Source organism: Carassius carassius, chromosome 25 (assembly GCF_963082965.1).
Source record: "Carassius carassius chromosome 25, fCarCar2.1, whole genome shotgun sequence".
Classification (NCBI taxonomy): domain Eukaryota; kingdom Metazoa; phylum Chordata; class Actinopteri; order Cypriniformes; family Cyprinidae; genus Carassius; species Carassius carassius.
Genome location: NC_081779.1, coordinates 15,493,991 through 15,510,034, shown reverse-complemented (window position 1 = coordinate 15,510,034; position 16,044 = coordinate 15,493,991). Strand labels below are relative to the sequence as shown.

At 35.7% G+C, this 16,044-nt stretch overlaps 1 protein-coding gene across 8 annotated transcripts in view; it reads right to left on the bottom strand.

The window, feature by feature from the left end:
• LOC132104292 (adhesion G protein-coupled receptor B2-like) overlaps nucleotides 1-12,359 on the bottom strand; it is a 310,415-nt gene extending 298,056 nt beyond the window's left edge. For all 8 annotated transcript variants that reach the window (XM_059509655.1, XM_059509657.1, XM_059509661.1 and 5 more), the window contains exon 1: nucleotides 12,111-12,359. The gene's annotated coding sequence lies outside the window, so the exon portion shown is untranslated. The remainder of the gene's footprint in view (nucleotides 1-12,110) is intronic.
• Nucleotides 12,360-16,044: the final 3,685 nt, after the last annotated feature.

Sequence of the window (16,044 nt, the reverse complement as noted above, 5' to 3'; positions counted from 1 at the left end):
GGTGAGCATAATAAAGGTGTTTTTTATTTATTTTTTTATCTTACTAACCCCAAATGAAGAGTAGATAATTATCTACTTATGAAGAGTAGATAATTTCTCATCTTCTCTAGTTTGCTTTCCGATCTAGTTGTCTAACAAACTTGGCATTGTATGTGACAAATATTTTGTGGGCTTTTTGACAAATGTTTTTTTTTTTTTTTTGTAAGATGCTTTGGATAAATGTGTCTGCTAAATGCATACATTTAATTGTAAATTAATTACTCAACTGACCAGGGACGACACTTTGACACTAGATCTATACTAAAATCACAAAGTAGCGATACAAGCCTTTCTACAGTATTAGAGTTAACTCTGTAGATGAACGTTGTCTATTATAACAAGCGGCGGCTAACTACCATGCATGTGAGCATGTGCTCTGTACAGCACCTCGCAGTCACGCAGCTCTGCACGTAAACTGCCAAATGCACTTCTTGGTCAAAATGATAATCTTTAGAAACTATTGATATAAACAGTCAGTTATTTCTTAAGCAAATGTGAAGAGTCATGAGAAAATGTAAATTAGAAAATACTTTTTTTTTTTATAAAGATTTTTTCTATAATGAAGGATTTTTCGATCATCAATGAAAGATTTTTCAATCATGAAAGCCCACCTATAAAAGTTACTATTCAGTGGGGCGTAAGCAGATTGTACAAATGAGAGGGTATAAATTCAAACAAATTGCCATGAGAGTGTGTTGGATCTTTACATTAGACTTTGCAGAGTAAAACAGCACAATAGACTTGCTTGCATTTACAATGTGACCTTGTTCCATGATACACAATCCCCACTTGGACACTTTTCTCCCTTTCACCTTCCTACAATTTGTGGTTATTTATTTTATAGGGGAAGTCGTGGCCTAATGGTTAGAGAGTCGGACTCCCAATCGAAAGGTTGTGAGTTCGAGTCCCGGGCCGGCAGGAATTGTGGGTGGGGGGAGTGCATGTACTGTTCTCTCTCCACCCTCAATACCACGACTTAGGTGCCCTTGAGCAAGGCATCGAACCCCCAACTGCTCCCCGGGCGCCGCAGCATAAATGGCTGCCCACTGCTCCGGGTGTGTGCTCACAGTGTGTGTGTGTGTGTTCACTGCTCTGTGTGTGTGCATTTCGGATGGGTTAAATGCAGAGCACAAATTCTGAGTATGGGTCACCATACTTGGCTGAATGTCACTTCACTCACTCACACACTCACTTTATAAAAGCCTAACCACAGCGCTGCCAAGCCTACTATTTTATAACCTTAAAGGGTTAGTTCACCCAGATAGCAAAATTATGTAATTAATAACTTACCCTCATGTTGTTTCAAACCCGTAAGACCTCCGTTTATCTTTGGAACACAGTTTAAGATATTTTAGATTTAGTCCGAGAGCTCTCAGTCCCTCCATTGAAGCTGTGTGTACGGTATTCTGTCCATGTCCAGAAAGCTAAGAAAAACAAAGTAGTCCATGTGACATCAGAGGGTCAGTTAGATTTTTTGAAGCATCGAAAATACATTTTGGTCCAAAAATAGCAAAAACGACGACTTTACTCAGCATTGTCTTCTCTTCCATGTCTGTTGTGTGAGAGAGTTCAAAACAAAGCAGTCTGGATATCCGGTTTGCGAACGAATCATTCAGTTCACCAAATCAAACTGAATCGTTTTAAACGGTTCGCATCTCTAATAATCCACAAATGACTTAAGCTGTTAACTTTTTTAATGTGGCTGACACTCCCTCTGAGTTCAAACAAACCAATATAATGCAGTATAAATTCTGGTTTATTACCAGTTTGAAATCTGTCTTAGCATCAAGGACTAGGCACAGTGAGTTTCAAAGGTGCACATACTAGAAAAGTGTCAGTGACTGGCAAATGCTGGTTTACAATCTGATGGTTTTGGTTGCAATTAAAATGAAAAGAACAGTAGAACAGTCAGGGTAGATTTTCAGACTCTTTAAATCTCTTTGTATCTACTCTATTTAATGTCTTTGGACTGCGTGTGATTCATATCCATGTAGTCAAACTCATGTCTGGCCACAGTGGCCTTTTAGCACTAAGGGATAGTTCTGCTGATTGCACCTCTTTAACGCTAAAGCACTTCTTCTCACCCTGATGTATCCTTATATTCCCAGCTTGATAATCTGATCATCATTATAGAGGAAATCAAGAGAGGCAGGAACAAAAAGAGACATTGATTTGGTTGAAAATGAAGCAGAGAATGACTGACTAACAGTGACATCCTACTGAGATGGGTGATATGGAGCTTTGAACAGAAGCCAGAAGTGTGGGAGATAATAACACTGTGCCTGCTGGGAAACAAGTGATGAAGTTCACTCATTTGCAATGTTTACATAATTGATCCATGTAAACAAAAGACAAGTTTAGAATTAAAGACCAAAATAATAAACAATTTTAAAATGAAAACTTAAAGATCAACCATTCAAAGACAGGGCAACGACTCGTTGTTCATCTCGAATAACAATTGAAATTGGCCAATAATTTTCAGATTTCAACATCAGCTATGTCTGCTTAGCACAATTTTCACAATGGTTTGTCTGAAATTACCAGTGGGTTTTAGATTTATGCGTAAAATAAGGTCTGTCAACTTGAAAAGACTTGCATTTTATTTTACCATATAACCTACAATTGTCAGACTTCAAACTTTGACACTGGTGTGAAAAATGTAAATCTGCATGCTTGACGTATTGGAAAAGTATAGCAGTCATTAAACCCCATTCAGACTACATGATTATAGCCCGATATTGTCAGACATAGGGTGTCATGGGGATTCGTATACGACACTGGGCGTCTGGATGCATGATTTAATCGTTTCATTTTGTGTAGTGTCATAGTGCACAACTCTGCTTTACGACGTCAACACAGAAAGACTAGCATGTTTATTTATTTTATTTTTTTTTTCTGTTGTACATGACAAGTTCCACCACAGCTATGACACTGGCCAATAGGAGCACAAAAGGGAGACAATGGTATCAGTCCAGCTAGGTGTAACTTTACAATGGAGGAAAATGTTCGTGAAGCTACGGCAACAATACTCCTGCATTTATGATAAGGGACTACCACGACACAGTGAAAAAAAGGTAAAATTAAAACTATTTTACCTCAGTTCTCTTTGGCAGTCCATACCATCCTCTTCATGCCATCCAGATTTGTGTCCATTGTCAGGTTTTATTTCTTTTTTGGGGCTAAGCAGGGCAAAACACGCTTTTTGCTAGCCATTGTTTCTTTACGCTCATAACACCTTCTGTGTTGTCTTGCGCTATTGATGACAGCATGCACGTTACTAATGACAGCATGCGATGAATGGCAGGGTAGTCTCTGACATGTTTCTTCTTCACAACACAACAAGATTTTAAGAATCAAAATTGCATAATCTGACACAGTGTCTCTCATAACCACCACCAACAACAACAAAAAAATGTGTAATCTGAACGGGGCTTAATACAACAACCTGTAAGCAACGCTGAACTGAAGTACAACTGAATGGAAGTTTAAATCGTAGATTCAAAATACAAAAGTCTCTTGAAGTGATTTTGACCTTACAATTTTGATAATTAAAATTACCTAATAAATAAAAAACTGCTTTAAACTCAAAGGGATTTCGTTGGGTATCCATTGTGAATTAGCCTTCCGGTTGGCTAACAAACTGATGTCACAATTGACCTGCTCTACAGCAGAAGACTTGTAATAATCAAGTTTTAATGCAGCACTCTTTATATTTGTTTTTTTCCTAATCCTGTCCATATGAGTCCGATACATTAAGCATAGCTAAAGTAAGCATAACTAGCTGTGCAAAAGGAGTTGAGATTATTAGCATTGTGGTCTTCCCACGCACAATAATTGATCTCTGTAACAGGTTTTACAGACAGCTACAGCAAGTATGCATAAAAGGCTCTTGGTTACAGCAGGAAGGAAGATGAAACCTGTGAAGAGTGGTTGAAGTTAGAAAAGCCCTTGTTGCTAGTCTGCAGACACATCAGCCTAACTGTCACAGGGCCTTCAAGATCCAATCAGATAATTCCAAGCTAAATGCTGACTACTTAGTACAAGTCCTCTAAAATGTAACAGCATGACAATGGTATTGCCTCAATGGTGCATATGAACTTTTTCCACAGGCCACATCAGAGTTCTACTGGGAACTCTGTGCACAAAAACATAGTGCGTCTACTGCCAGTAGCTTACACTACACAGCATTCTGTGTATATTTAATTACTGAGAATGGCTGCTGTGAAAATGCTTTACAGGACAAACAGTTTATCAAAGTATGATTTACTGAATTGGGTTGGCTCCAGGGGAATGTTCATGCGTGTATACAGAATTCACTTCTGCTTGATCTTAATAAACTGCCACTAATCTGTACATGCCAGTGCTGGAGCTTAATAAGCATTTGGGGAACTGCTGACACTAACCAAAATATTAAAGCAGGAAGATGCTAGCCCAAGCCACTCGGAGAAAGTGAAATGGCAAAATGTGTAGAATTAGGAAAATCATTAATTTAGGGATAAAAAAAATCTCTCTCTCTCATATATATATATATATATATATATATATATATATATATATATATATATATATATATATATATATATATATAAAATCAGGGCTGTTTCCTCAAGGAAAGGGAGGCATTGTCTAAAAATATTGAATGAAAAAAATTCATGGTATAAATCAAAACAACACCAATATTATAAAATATAACATTAAAAACTGTATAAATCACTTGTTTTTCTAAAAAAAAAAAAACATTGTCCAACAGCGACACCAACATGTAAAGTTAGAACAGGATTCTGCATCTCTCTCGCTTCCCCTTAGCCCACTGAGTTTCAACAGACCCCTAAAGCGTGCTGTAAGTTTGGTGGGGGATACTTGAGAATGAATGGGGGAAAGTCACGTGAGAGGAGGCATTGCCTCCATCACTATATGATTGAATATGACTGGTAATGTTTGGTTAATGCGATTAATCCTGCCACTTGTGTTCATGCGCACTCTGCATTAGTGAATACTTAAACAACTCACACACTTAGATATAACTACTTTGTAACGTCAAAATAAGACTTTAAAATGGCATGAAAACATTATATGTGGGAGTTTTTAGTGAGTAATCAGCTTAGTGATATTTAAAATAAATATCTGTGTCTCTGATTAAAATTTACTAAGCTTTGATGGCTGATGGTTCAAAAATAGTTAAAAATGAAAAAAAGAAGAGCTGAACAAATAAAATATATTGTTTTAATTGTTGCTGCCTTGAGTTATTATTGTGGAATAAATGTAAAATCCCTAAAAACACTAAGTTGATAAGATTCATACATGGCTTTAATAAATAGAATACTGATTATATTGTTTATGTAAAAATATAAACTAGATTTATTTTATTTATTTTTTCTTCTTTGTCCAGTTTTTTTTAAGTAATTGTTATTTAACAAAGACAATGTGACTGGGACATGAGTTTACATTTGATAAAAAGAAAAAAAAAGGAGGACTCTGCCTCCTCATTTCAGAACACCACTGCACACCACTTATATACTGGTTGTGTCAAAGCAGCTTTACAGTGTCAAACAGGAAAATAGTTTGTCAATAATCCAAGAAGACAATGACAGAGTCATTTTTCCAGCTAAAGTCAGTTCATTGATGATTCAATGATGTCATCATCCAGTTCAGCTCTCTTCCATTAGTGTCTGTGCAATCAGTCAAGCATCCCTAACTAAGCAAGCCAAAGGAGACAGTGGCAAGAACCAAAACTCCATCAGTGACAGAATTGGGGAAAAAAATCTTGGGAGAAACCAGGCTCAGTCGGAGGGCCAGTTCTCCTCGAACAAGATGAAACCAACATGGCGTGGTTTATTTCAGGCTGCAACACAGTTGCAGATGACTCGTCTGTGTCCCATGGTCTTGTGCCAATTGTGGTCAAGGTAATGAAGGGTCAGGTCATCTGTCCCTTACACAAAGAACCTTTAATATCTTTGGACCCTTTTTGGAATCAAAAAAAAGTTATTTATAATTGTAAAATGTTTGGAACATATATTTTAAGCAAAAGGGACATAATAAGCAAACTGTACAGAGAAACAGTATGAATTAATAGTGTTCTGTCCCTCCCTAACTGGGAACTATAAAGCTAAATAAATTGCTCAAAGCAATTTTTTTTTTATAATTATTTTTACTAATTTACTAAGTGGAAAAGTCCTGAGCAATGCAGAGTCAACAAGTGTGAACAAATCAGATAAATCCAAATATAACATCCTGACACTAGAGGTTGGGGAATAGAATACAGCCTATTTCCAACTAAGAGTAACAAATAAATAAATACATAAAAAATATATATTTAAAAAATTATGTTAATTTTTATTTAGGCAACTTTATATCTTCCATTTGTGACTTTATATTTCATAATGCAACTTTATGATTTTAAGAGTATGAACAGCAATGAATACATTATGCTGACATCAGAGTTTTAAATTTGGTAATTTACAAGTAGACACAAACTTCATCTTGCCATTGAAATAACAGTCCTGTTGTGGCACTTTGCTAGTACAATATGTTACTTATGTAATTGTTACACCTCGGTGACAGGAAGTGCCTTAAGAATTACAGTCATTTCTGACATAATAGCGCTTCAGACTATTTTCATATGGTTTTCCCCAACTAGTTTATAGACATCTACCAAGAAAATTGTGCATCTTTATGAGATAAATGCCTTAAGCTTATATGTTTGTTTCCTACTGTATATCCCCATTGTAGATTCTCTAGTCATTCATGTCCTGCATCAGTTGTAATAAGTGACAAAAATGTAACTAACGTAATAAATGTATAACAAATTACAATTAGATATAGGGAAAAAACCTACTAATCGAGTTTGTTAAATCATCCAATCCTCTGAAAAGAAAACGTATTTGCTATTTAAACAGCTTGCTTTTTAATGGAGAGTGATTTTCTGTTTGTCTTAATTAGAGATCAGGTCTTTCTTAAATCTGATTACTGTCGATTTGTTTTGAACAGCAGCTGTCTTGTTCAAAAATATCTGTGTACAATTAAACTTTTTTGTTCATACTTCTCTTTTTAGTACATTGCACAGTCAGCTGCTCAACTGCTGAATAGACTACTTGTTCTCTTTGTCTGCACTCATTGCCAGTCAAGTGTTACAATCGTTTGAGTGATACAGACAAAATCAAAAAGTAAAAAATAAATAAATAAATAAATAAATTGGACAAAAAAAAGGGACAGTAATGAATCACAGAGGGTTCCGACTGGCAAATATCAATGACAAAGCGGCCCTCTATGACACCCGGCTATAGAACTGTCATCAAGTGATATTCAGAGCTCGGAGTCAAACACAAAATGAGAGATTGAGTTGACCGTAAAAATACAGTGAGGGGAAAAGCCATCAAGAACTTGTGTTGCTTCAGAGTCTCAGGGGCTCTCCTGTACAGCGACACAGAAGCTAAGAGACAAAGAATCAATACCATCTGTGAGGTTTTAACTTTCTCTCTTGGCTGAACATAATGGAAAAAAGCATTACATAAAAGCAAATATTGCTGCTGGGCAGCATGCTGAAACAACAGAGTGCACCGCTGCAAGTCCCAGAGTCACTGGAGGACTGAGAAAGATGATGACAGCTCCAAATGGTTGACCAGAGGACAACAAAGATAGATACTTGCATCAAAAAGCCCATCATATCAGCCCATGACTGTGTTCTCACTTATTTACAAATGGCTTATCCAAAGTCACCATGCTCATGGCTAGATCTTAGATCTTAAAGGGATAGTTCACCAAAACAATTATTCTGTCACCATAGCTTTCTTTGGTTTTTGGAAAAATGTGTCCGGGTTTATATTTATGTAAACACTGTTTTTGTCAAAGTTATGCACAAAAACAATAAACATTAAAAATAAAGTCATAAGGATTTGGAATGACATAAGGTTTAGCAAACGATGATTGAATTTTTTATTCCTTTAAATAAGTTTGCCTGCTGTATGTATGATATTCATTTTTAAACAACAATTAATTTGGTAACACATGCAATTGGAGTCATTTTTCAACAAATTAAGGGTCCTGCACACAAAATGGCCCACTACAAAAATTGACACATGAAGATGGGTAGGAGCCAGAGGCACCCTGTTGATCGCAGCTTCTGTGCCTCAAAACGGAGACTTTCAGCATTATGCCATGACATGAACAATGGAAGCCGAACTAGATTTGGCTTTCCTGATTGGTCACATTTCTGGGATGAGAGCTGATAACAGATAAGGCAGCTGTGCTGGAGGACGACAGACAGGAAAGCCTGCTGAACCACAGACAAGAGGCTAAAATGCATTTGTCAGACGGTATTGCTCACCAGGGCTTTCCCAGACAGTGAATGTGAGCTGACAGTGTTTGCAAGAATTAAAACATCATGCTTTATCTCCTTGTCTAAACCTTGATATATCAGTGAGGTGCTGCATGAACACATTGGCGTATGGGCCAAAGCGGAAATGGATGGGGTGTTTTTCTGAAACAATGCAACAGCCAGGGACTACTCAACCAGGCAAGACCAAGCTGTTGCCTGACTCACGGTCCACATGCAGTTCTCTACACCCTTCACATGCAGGAGACGGTTAGGAGCATCAGAGCATCACACAGATGTTAATAAATGCTGTAAAATATATTGCTCATAGTTCATGTTAACAAATGAGACTTTACTCTGTGTTACTGATATGCAACTGATCATTTTGATATTAAATGTACAGAAAAGAATAAACAGCTTTATGTACACTTGACTAATGAATTTGGTTATGCTCAGTGGCAAAACAATCAATTTAAAAGTAAAATGCCAGACAGTAATGGTACTTGAAGTAAGCAGGAAGAAATTAATTGTAAGGGACAGTGTGTAACACTCTGCAGGAGTGGGGAGCTGTGGAATTAAACTGGGGATTTGCAAAACTCCATATTTTCATAATTGATTAGTCAGTCAGTTGTCTAAAAAAGTACAGTGTTTATGTTCAGGAAGCCCTGTAAATATGTCTGCATATCCACTAGCCCCCAATCAGACATGTTTCAGATGCTAATGTACAGTAGGACATTCAACAACTATAACCTTGTATTGAACAAAGCCACATAAGTCCTCATGAGGAAGGTTGAATACACAACGGCACAAAACCACTTATGTGCATCCTGGTTGCAGAATGATGTGCTTCAATCAATCTAATCTCAGCACTTGGACTTAATGTAATTTCCCTTGCTCAGCATTCAAAAAATCATAACTGTTAAATCAGAAATATTGTTTCTACACAACACCTAATTAACAGCACCGGTCTTGTGTATTTTCTTTTTCCTTTTTTTTTTTTTTGACTACAACTATTTATTAAAGTATTCATCTGCAGTAGATTCTGACAGACACCAGAAGCGGATTCCACACCATGAAGAATCAGACATACTATACTGAATATATCCATAACGCCTCAAATACAAACATATGGATTCTGCATAAAACATTTTTTAAAGAGGGTTTTAAAAGCAGATCACACTGTAACTATGCTAAACCACTCTTTGAGAAGCTGCATCACATAATTAAAATAATTAAATAATAAAATAATTTCTGAATGATTCTCTTATAGACCTCTGCATTAAAAAAAAAAACTGTGAGCGAGAGCTCATCTGTGCATTTCGACCAAAGTGAAAATATGATTTCAATGTACATATAATATATAATTTTACATATCTTGTTTTTTTTTTTAGCTTTTTAGTAAAGTTGGATCATCTTATAATAACTTATTTTAAATATTTTAAATAAAACTCATCTTGCAACTTAAGTGTACAGATTATCTCTGCTTTGGAAACATTGCATTAGAGGAAACATTACCGTACATGTTCACGCTGTTCATTTTCATCCAGCATTGCATGAAAGACATATTTCAATCCCTGTTATCTACAGCTACAGGTTCAGTACAGTACAGTGAATCCAACTGCACTGCATGGCAGACATAAACTGATCAACTTAGCATAAATGCCTCTCTCACACATCACGCTAAAGGTATTATCCCCAGCAACCTGTAGACCAGATTTTATTTCTCATTAATTAGCCAAGCTTAACCCTTAATTTCAGAGTAAACATATTTAAAAAATAGTTCTTGTAAATATTCAGGTCAAACAACCTATAAAAACTATGGCATCAACTTACCACCTTTATCTAAAAGTAACATGGCAACATGCTGTGAGAGGGCCACTGACCTTGAGGTAAATGTTCCCATCTTTTACCACGGGTGTATATGGGACACCCCTGCAGTGCAGGGCCCCCCCTCACAGCGTTATGAGCCAATTATAGTTAAGCTTCCCTATCTACAACCATTTTTCTCTGAAAAGGAGACACATCAAGTTACAGTATGTGAATCCACTGGTTTTTAAAGTGACAGAGTCAGAGTTGATGCATTCACAAACAATCAAGATTGCTGCAATGTATCACACTCCAATGCTGACTTCTCAGACAAAAGGATATGACAGAAAAATGTATGTAGAAAAGAAAATATTTTATTTCAGCACAGAAATTAAAAATAAACAATGATATACTGTCAAAAATAACATCACTATACTATTTCACTATCAACTTCATTGTTAATGTAAGAGCTGATGCTGTATTTTTTATTTGAATGTGCAAGGCTTCTGGTCTTAGTTGCTTTCAATCAGCCTATTTTAAGTTATGTGGATGATGCAACCATTCTCATTTTTGTTAATTTACGTAATTTGTTTGTTGCCCAAAACTTTGTTATTCTTATCATTATTTATTTGCATATTTCTACTAATTAAATAGATGTCTGGCACATTCACGTAATAGCTGCTCTAAAAAACATGGATAAATCTTAATCAACGTCACAGCTAGTGGGCGGAGCCTCGTGACATGGTTCCAAAGAAGTTGTTATCAGTGGATCAGTGGAATGTATTATTTTTTTATTATTATGTATTATTATTTATGATATATATATATATATATATATATATATATATATATATATATATATATATATATATATATATATATATATAAAAGAAAAAAAATATTATATATATATATTATATATATAAATATTTTTTTCTTTTTTTTTGGCTGCATTATTTCAGTTGTGTAGGAAAACAGCAAGGTACTATCAGATTAATACACGTGCCGTCTGTGTGAGCTTCGTTCCATAACAGATTCTTACATCAAAGGACGTCTACTTTTGAAAAATCTACACAAAGTAGTTTCATCAGAAATGAAATTTAAATTGCGATCAGCGTATTAGCGCAGAACATATAATAATTTGTGGCTGCAGAAGAAACGGCGCTGAAAGAGCAGATGTGAAGACGCGTTCAACAGATGGGCGACTCTTCCTCACGGCCGCAGACCTGTACGGACAAATTTTGCTTTGATAATTAGCATAAAGCCTGGTCGGGAATGTTAATTGAAAGACAGGTGCATTGGCTTATTGACTAAACGATGATGGAAACTGAATTCTGTTTTAAGTTGCGGCGTTAAAGGCAACTACAGCGGGCGCCAAATCACAGTTGTATCACCTTGAAATAACATTACAGTCACGCGGTGACAGTAGAGACTATCTTTAAACGTCGATATGGACACAGTGTGACGAAAAATCAGACGGATCATACAGCTGTAGGGGAAAACGGGACGTAACCTTCAACAATGTTTTCTACTTCTAGTTTTCCTTTTAGACTTAATGATTGATCATGTCACTCAAGCCAAGCTCACCAAGAAAGTGGTCTGGCTGGTAGCCTATAAAAAGACATTTTCTCTAAGTTAATGTTCGAGGCTTGAATAGGAAGGGCAAAAGAGACCTCGATCCTGAATGCATTTCTGTTCTGAATGATGCTCATACAGAGTGGTGCACTTGATTCTAGAGACAAAAATTAGACTTAGTTCAAATTCACAGACGACACTTTCACATAGGCTATTCCAACTTAAAGGACCATGCAGTAGGCTAGGCTATATGGATTCAAAGTGGTTGGTCTATGACAATACGCTGCTCATTTTAGACCATTCAAATGCACAGAGATTGCGAATCAACGCATCAACAGTTATCGTATGGATATTAAAAGAAATAGAAGTACTCACATACCTTGTCTCTGTCAGCAGTAGTTATTCTATATTCGCCGATTTGTTCCGTAGATGCAAATGCAATTTGCAATCCATGACACGACTCAGTTTGAGATTGAGTATCTTTTACCACAATCTACCCTCGCAAAATACGAATCCGAGCTATTTTCATAGGATGAGAAAATAAAAAAACTGAAAGTGCAGACACTAAATAACATTGTAATGAAAGGAGGAAACAATAAACATAATCAAACGAAATAAATAAAAAAGAAGAGAAAACAAGGAAGGTAATAAGAAAAATGCGATATATATATATATATATATATATATATATATATATATATATATATATATATATATAAAATAATAATAAATGCGGTAGAAAACGAGTTGACTAGTTGATAAAGTAAGGGCTCCAGTAATTCCACGCTGCGTTTCTGTATTCCAAATGCACTGAGTGCGCTCTGCAACGGGGAACGCCGATCTATCCGTTTATTCCCAATATGCTGCGGTTTTACTTCGTGTACTTCAACTTGCAGTAGCATCACTTACACCTGAGCGTCCGTGTGAATATACATTTGCCTTCTCTTCCTTTCGGCTTCGGCAGAACCTTTAACATCCAGTGGCATCCGAGCTATCGGTTAAAAACCGCCGCACTCAGTCAGGCGTCTGGAAGCCCGCATTCACTGTAGCAGCGAGAAGGATAAAGCGCGTTCACGTTCTCCTTTCTCAAGGGAGTTGGACGCGCGCGCTGTTCACCTACGTCAGCCGGCGCGTGCTCCAAATAGAAAGCTGGGGAATCTCGTTCCGAATTTTCATTTGGCGATTTGATTTGGCAGCTGGGAATAAATATCATGCATTTTCTTTTTCCTTTCTGCCTGCAGGCTGGAAGTGTTGTCGCCAAAAGTACAATGAAGTGAGGAGACAACTGACACGGAATGAACTTGTGTTGTGGGTAAATCTCACGCCCTCAGTTTCTTCAAGGTCTAAATGTTTCATTGGTACAATCGTTTTTGAAGATATGCATGGACTATTTGACAAACTGTGGTAGGCTATCAAAGAGACACCAACCATATGATTAAATGTTTTGAAGCATTAAAAATATTGAAGCAGCAGTTTGCAAGTTACAAAACTCAGCACTCTGGCATGGAATGATACAGCCTTTTATATCCATGAAGTAAGTTCAGTTGGTGCATCAGTCAGCATAAATTGGTCTGTACTAACCAGTATTTCTTAAGCAAAATCAGACTCTTTAATTTTGTACTGAATATTTTATGATCTGGGTGAATCATGATCATATCTGAATCTACAGTTAGGCCCTACTTGCTTATTTACTTAAATTAACCAGCCCATAGCCATTACATAATTTATCACCTTTTTCACCCTATCAAATATTTTAGCAATCACCCTTATATAATTTAAAAGCAATTTTATTATTATTTTTTTTTTTTAATTAAAAAAAATATATAATAATTCTGTGAAAACTATTTGGAAATCGGACATTGCGTTACCATGGAAATGGTACTTTAAAATATTTTGTCATATATACACACACACACACTAAATGGGCGGTGTTAAGTGTCATATTGCGAAATGTATTAAGGTTTTTTACAATTAAAACTTACTTTGAATCATATCAAAATACATATTGGAATGGTGTTGAGTCTCATGTCTTGTGATAGAAGTAATATTGACTGAAATTTAGACATTAGTGACAGAAAACTGCATTGAAAACAAAAAACAAAAAAAAAACCCGGCATAAAATCTCACAGGAACCTCTCAACTTCAGATTTGGAACATAACTTATTTTGACATAAGGCTTTATTTTATTGCATTTTTAGAGTTTTCAACCTTAGGTCTGTATTACAAAGCATTCATTAATAATGATTTAAGTTCGGACATTGCACTTTCACGTTTATGTTTAAAAATGGGGGATGACAGGTAGGGTGTATGAGCAAGTATGAGTAAGATAAACTAGGGAAAAAAATACAAACTAAACAATGGTGATTGAACAATCAGAACTCAATATTTTAATCAATTGCGCGGAAGTTTTCATAATTTTTCGTTAGTCAGACTATATCAACCTGACAAATCACATAGAAATCATTTTTATGAGTCAGATCAAGTAGAAATAACAGCTTCGCTGCTTCATAAAAGCCTTCCAAAAGATTGTGCTGATGAACTATGAACATATTTAGCACTGTGTTTTTGACAAAATGCCTTATTGTATTTTGTACATTACTTGTTTTGTAAAGAGATTGCAGGTTAGGTTTCCTTCTGTGTATATCATGTTTGTGCCAATAATACTGCACAGCGGGACTGGTTCACCACTACATCATTACTTCCTGCTAAATCTTCCCTCAAGTCTTTTGCAGCCATAGGGGGGTTTAAGTTTTAATCTCAGGCCAGTCTAGTTTTATTGCAGATTTTTCTTGGTCTTCATATCTTGTCTTGAATCTTTTTATAACTTATATTTCTCAGTGACATCTTTGCACATTGCAAATACCAAGTGTTTCCATATATTTTCATAACCTTCGCCTACTTTATATAAGACTCAATTATCTTTATTCTTTGATTCTCTGTCAGCTGCTTAGAGAAGCCTGTGGTTGTTGATTGTAAACACCCGGAGAGGTTAGAAGAGTCAGAGAGTTAGTATATAAGCTTCGGAACTGTCATCACCTCACTTAGATCAAGGCCTTACATGTTCAGAGAATTAACCTAACACTAAGAGAAGGGGATCAACTGGAAGGTTGCCAAAACCTTTGCTCATACCTTTTTTTATTATTATATTTTTTTTTAATCTGTTAAATTTAGCAAATAAGAGTGAATTCCAAGATTTTCAGAAATGTCAAGTTTACATTATTTTCTAAGGTTCTGTAAGCTTATTTTCAGTTAGAGCTTCAATGGAACATGCTACTTGGTTAGGAATGCCTAAATATAGCTTAGAATAGGACACATAAAAGCTACATTTTCATATGAGAGACTGCACAATTCTTCCAGTTTGCACTGCCTTCCGTGAGCTCATTAGTCACTATATTGTCAATGTATATTCAAATTTCTTAAAAATGCAACAAGTGTGAATAGAAAACAAATCTTCAGTTCAGCCCTTTTACTTCATATATACAGTGTATACGAATTTATATTGATGCCATTTGACATAACATAACAGCAATTATTTACACATAACATACTCAAAAGCTGTCTGCTAGAATTAGAATCGGGGTGGGTGTATTTTACTGAAATAGTAGTCTCCGGCACTTAACAATTTGGTCAAATGGTTGATTGAAAAGCCTATAGATGCCTTCCCTATAGTGAAAAATAGACTATAGAAAAAATGTAGTTGAAAAAGATTTATTCCATGCTATACTACAAAGAAATGACATATTATTTACCTAGAAAGTAATGCCGAGGTCTAACTAAAGATTTGCTGAAGTACGTTCATGATAAAAGTGAAACTAGTGCAAGTATACTTCAGGAAAAATTTAAATATCATTTACACTCAAAAAAAATTACTCTTTATACTTACTTAATTTAATTATGGACAGTGGTTCCACACAACCAAATTGTGTTTTGATAACATTAATGGAATTTTTTGAATCTATGCAAACTCCTTGTGTTGTGACAACACAACTGAATGAGGTAGAATCTATGTGAAATAGTAATGTCCAACCAAATCAATTTATTCACTTTGCTTTAACTTAAACCGTTTAAGTTAACTCAACATGTTTTGGTTTATTACAATCTAGCCAAATTTGTTTCACTCTATCTACATAAGGAGGTTTGTTTCAAATTACTCATTTCAATTATGGACAGTGGTTCCACACAATTAGTTCTAGTTACTTTAACTAAATATTTTCTATTTAAAGTTACTCCCTTCAACAAAGCATTTTTTGTGTGATTTGTCTTGTAATGAGTCAAAAGACAAGATGTCACAAATGATCAAAGTGTATTTGTTA